The sequence below is a fragment of the Argiope bruennichi genome, chromosome 1 (genome assembly GCF_947563725.1).
Source record: "Argiope bruennichi chromosome 1, qqArgBrue1.1, whole genome shotgun sequence".
NCBI classification, from domain to species: Eukaryota; Metazoa; Arthropoda; class Arachnida; order Araneae; family Araneidae; genus Argiope; species Argiope bruennichi.
In genome coordinates this window covers 13277096-13282699 of record NC_079151.1, presented here as the reverse complement: position 1 = coordinate 13282699, position 5604 = coordinate 13277096, and the positions used below count along the sequence as shown (strand labels likewise).

The following is a 5604-nucleotide window of genomic DNA, read 5'->3' as shown; positions in this document are numbered from 1 at the left end:
AAATTTGCTAGTTATTACAATTAGAAAAGAATTGTAAATACGAAATTTTAATTATGAATAGTATAATATTTTATTTATCCGAAAAATTTCTCCGAAAAATAAACAGGCGAAATAAAGTTACACCCGTTAACAATTCTTCATCTGAAGAGTACTTTGTTAGATATTTTCCTATAGAAGGCAATGACGTGCAAACGATTGTGGCATTCTCAGGCGGCTGGTAAATTCTATCCCTATATAGAGAAGTTAATCTCGATGAATGCGCTTCAATTCGTTGATTCCTATATTGAAAAGTGACTGGAAATGCTGCCTCTGTTAGAATAAATGTCTCCAAATAATTATGGCTTCAATTTGCGTCATACCCTTGAAGAACTTATTTTCAAAGCTATAAAATTAATTTAAGAATACCATGTTTTGTTATTAAAATGCATTAAACTTACTGTATTTGTTTTTCTATTTCGGTTTCATCTGCTTCCTGTATCCGACATAGATTGTGTCAATTCATGAAGGATGAGTTGTAAATGTAGTCGGTCTTCTGATTGTGGATGGCAAGACTTTATTGAAAATAATTTAAGGACGCAAAACCTCCAACCTATAAATATCAATTTGAAGAGTTTTTCCATTTCAAAATTTTCATAGGTTTATTATTAAAATTTCAGTAATTTCGTTATTAAAAAGATTATACCCAATATTCATTGAAGTATGACAATTATAAAAATTATAGCAACTAACCAATTTCCCAAGTTGGTACCCAAGAGATAATGTATATGACAATCCAGATTTCTACTGTCCGTAGAATTTAGGTCAGGAACTGAAATAAACGAATGCATAAATGTCTAATCTCTTGTACTTAAGATCGAAATTCTCAGAGATGTATAGACATCTAAAAATATTGCTTACCACACGGGTATAGAATTAGCACAGTGGAGATTAATTTTATATTAATAATTCAGTCCTGTAGATCTTTATTCGTAATCAGACATTTTTAGCATAGTATAAATTGAGATACAGATTGTCAGCTATATCTGTGGGCTCTCCATCCATAATTGGAAAATATAACCCCAAAATGAGCTTGATGAGTCTTATTTCGCTGTCCTAATTTCGGTTAAGTCATGTCAGCAGACATCTGAAGAGTATCTGAAAGAGTATTAAATATGTAAATGAACGAATTCTAATCCATAAAACGCAATAGCATTAAGGAGCAAAAAAAAAAAAAAAAAAAAAAAATATTTAAACTACATAGATAATTTGAAGTATGAAAAGGAATTTATTCCGATAACCTTATTTATGGAACTAAATACTTTTCCACGTTTCTTATTAGGAAATGTTTTGAAATCTCCGAGTATCTGATGGCAGTAAAAAATATCGCAGTATCAAACACATTTGTGAAACGATTAATCTAAACATGCTATTTTTAATATAGAGCCAGCACCTCAATTTTTCTACATTTATATGCAGATTAAAATAAATTGCACTAATTAACCTCTAGTAACAAATACAGCTTATGTTTAAGAATTCAAAATGTCCTCCAAATGGACACTACCTTGTATACAAATGAAATATGAAGTTTCGTTAAAAAACATTCAATTTTCATTTTGTAGCTTAGGGAAAATTAAGAATCGTCATATTTAGATACGCGATTACATTTTAGCAGCCTCAATTTATGAACACATTAACTACTACAATATTGAAGGAGTTGACAGAATATTTCTCGATACAAATATTAATACAGGTTGTTCGTTTCTCAGAAAATAACTTACCTTCAGGCCGTACAGAAAAGCAAAACAAATTTACCTGGATCATTTTTTTGTACTAACTGATTCAACTCCTGAAGAGGTTCCCAATTGAACACATGGATGTCACATGCCGATTCCATTCTCCGATTCCGGATTACTTCGACTCCCTATGTACACAGAATGTTCTCTGAATACACGTGCTTGAATTCCTCCGTATTTCATGTGAAAGTTGAATGCTCTGTAACTGAAAAAATGTTTTCAGATCACTATGATTTGAATTTCTTTCCAGTATTTGGTAAATTTGTTTCCTAGAAGAACAAATAAAGCACTTTAAAAATGCATGCAATTTAAGAAAATTTATAGTTGTTTACCTGATCTTGAATTTCTATTACTACAAGTCATCTTAAAATAATTTTTTCGAATCCAGTAGAAGCGACAATTCATAAGTCATATGGAACGTAAAAAGCAGTCTTCCTGGTTGTGGTAGATGGCATGCCTTTATTCAGCAGGAAAAATTCAGGTTCTAAATTTCCCAATCTATAAAGACCAAATAACCTTTTGAAAAATTCTAATTATGTAACAATAGACGGAATTGTACATAATTGAAACAAAGTGAATTTTAATTCTTATATCGAAACTGTTCAGTATTAGAATTATAATTCCCGAAAACTTACCAATATAATTTCAGTATATCCTGAAATGGTTTCTTGGCTATCCTGTTTTCAATAAAATTTTGGTCTCTATGTGGAACAGCAGTATTCGAAGCTACAAAGGATATTGTCACTTCCCCAGTAAATATTACACATTTCAACTAACAATGAATCCATATGAATCGATAGAAAAATGTTTGGTGTAAATAATGCAATACAAACTGAAAATACGAGTTGCTATTTTTTTCCCAAAACAAAAGTTGCCACATTCATATTTATTCTCTCTTTTCCTTAATATCAGGTGACAAATGGCAAAGATTCTCTCATCTACTGCATTAGACAATACCAAGTAATGACCACATAATTGTAGCAATCTAGCCGCTTAGAGGTCGCTTGCATAGGATATCCGAAGATTACGAATATTACTTTCGCATTTTATGAGGATATCAAATATTGATTAGAATGTATTCTGAAGGCTTTCACATCTTAAAGGGGTAAACGAGAAGGTTCTCAGAAGTGAATTTCCAATTGAGTAAGAAAACCCAATAGAATCTATTCGATACTGCACCACTGAGAAATTTTAAAGACACAATTTTTAAACTATTTAAAATAGGAATTCCATAATCTCATAATTTTAAAATATTCATCCTAAAATCCACTGCCGATTTGAGCCGGACGAAACTTATTTCATGCCCTTCTCCACTTGAAGACCAAATTCGTTCAAACAGTCTAAATTATTTCATTTTAATCGGAACAAATCGTTTCAAGTTGCCTTTTAAATACCTGCCCTATTTTATAATGGTTACAGTATACATTTACATATGTAAACACATAGATAAAATACAACACTAATTTTGTCCAAAACATTTTTGAATGTCCAGAATAGTTTCATGTTGGAACATTTTTTATTGAGACTGAAAGCTTCGTCCAACAAAATGGCATTTCTGTTAAAATTTAAATTTACATTTACTTTTGCCAATTTTGCTGTTTGAAGTATAGTTTTTATTCGGCGGAATTCAATATATGTTTGCATTGTAACTTCTACTTACAAGTTGCGATATGAAAATCCGAATTTTTCAATTGGCGTGAAATTGCATTTGTTAGATTAGAAATGTGAATATTACATCAGTCTCCATTACTTCACGAAAAGAAGATGCAATTATTAATCCCCTTGGTTAGTTTGTTTTTAAAGTTGAATAATACGCAGGACAAACACTAGAATTTGGGAGATATCATGAATTATTTCGTTACTTGGAAACAATAAAGATGAAAACCAAAACAAAGACTTGCTAGATAATCTTGCTATATAGATAAAGGAATTTAATTCTAAGATTATGAAAAAAAAATTAAATCTACAAAATTTTAAAACATTTCAGATTATAATGAAGGTAAAATATGCATCTTCAAAAAGGAGGTATTGCATTTCTAGTTGGTAATAAGTGGGATTAAGAATTTAAACTTTATTAAAGCGACAGTTTCTTTCATCAAATGTGTAGAAGTTTTAGAACAATCCATGATTAAATAAAATACTACCATTTTTGAAAGCAACAGTAAGGAAGGGGGAGGGAGTAAGATATAATTCGAAGAAACTGAAAGCTAAAAACCATTAGTCGTGTTTTTTTTAATCCGACTCCTTTACGAGATTGTAAATCCAAGGATGCTTTTAGTTGGAGCACATGAATTTCAACAAAAATTCTTCTGTCAATCAAGGAAGAAAAATTCTAATACTATTTATCAATTCTTTCTCAACAACCGCCTTTTCGATTATTGGTTTCAATCATTATGAATTACAGTTGTTGGGGAAGTGTTGCAATTTCGAGGGTCTGAAATACCGTTAAGAGTTGCAGCAGTTGAGTTGACTTATTAATTTGTTTTTAAGCCATGCTCGTAATTTGAGGTTATTCCAAAGAAAGATGGGAATTCAGCATAATTCGATCTTGTATTCACCCAAATAAAATTCCATCTGCTGAATTTGTGGGATTTAAATTCAAACGAGCATTAGTTTTTTAAATTATCAACAGAATTCTCGTAAAACGTTAAATCCGGTCGACGTTAAAACTAATACGTTATAATCATACCTTTATTTTCCTATTGAAACTGCATGTGCCAAAATATTCACAGTATCGTTGCTCCGATATTATATGCCTCAAAAGATGGCTCACAAAGAGAAGCAATCATCCAAGTCACATTACAAGCTAGTAAACCTTCGTACAGACATGCAGCAGCGATGTTTTTTTCCCATTTCGCTTACATTACCCAGGCTTCATAGCCGACCACAATTCCACAGCTCTCTCTCACACACACACACATTACCCTGGCTTCAGAGCCGACCACAATTCCACAGCTCTCTCACACACACACACACACACACACACACATTACCCAGGCTTCAGAGCCGACCACAACTCCACAGCTCTCTCACACACACACACATTCCCCAGGCTTCAGAGCCGACCACAACTCCACAGGTCTCTCTCTCACACACACACATTACCCAGGCTTCAGAGCCGACCACAACTCCACAGGTCTCTCTCTCACACACACACATTACCCAGGCTTCAGAGCCGACCACAACTCCACAGGTCTCTCTCTCACACACACACATTACCCAGGCTTCAGAGCCGACCACAACTCCACAGGTCTCTCTCTCACACACACACACATTACCCAGGCTTCAGAGCCGACCACAACTCCACAGGTCTCTCTCTCACACACACACACATTACCCAGGCTTCAGAGCCGACCACAACTCCACAGGTCTCTCTCTCACACACACACATTACCCAGGCTTCAGAGCCGACCACAACTCCACAGGTCTCTCTCTCTCACACACACACATTACCCAGGCTTCAGAGCCGACCACAACTCCACAGTTCTCTCTCACACACATTACCCAGGCTTCAAAGCCGACCACAATTCCACAGCTCTCTCGCAAGCATTTCCCGCGCCACCAGCACAAGTGCAATTGAACAGCTTTCACAGACATTACCCGCGCCACCAGCACAAGCACAATTCCACAGCTCATACATAGTGCCCATACTTTCAACCCCATCAGGATTCCACAACTTCCACATACATTGCCTACGCCACCAAAACCACAAATCCGCACTGCTGAACATTACATTCAACATCCAATTGACCATGATAATGCATTTCTTTTCACTAACCCACAGCGGAAAGTCGCTCAGTTTTGGATCACATACTGCCTAATTCCACATTAC

The 5604-nt window shown here is 34.5% G+C and overlaps 1 long non-coding RNA gene across 1 annotated transcript; it reads right to left on the bottom strand.

The window, feature by feature from the left end:
- Positions 1-1030: 1030 nt before the first annotated feature.
- LOC129967281 (uncharacterized) lies at positions 1031-2509 on the bottom strand. Its single transcript, XR_008784363.1, has 4 exons — positions 2408-2509; positions 2105-2270; positions 1792-1977; positions 1031-1134 (listed from the first exon to the last, which is right to left on the bottom strand). It is a non-coding gene; the product is annotated as an uncharacterized LOC129967281 (long non-coding RNA).
- Between the last annotated feature and the right edge of the window lie 3095 nt (positions 2510-5604).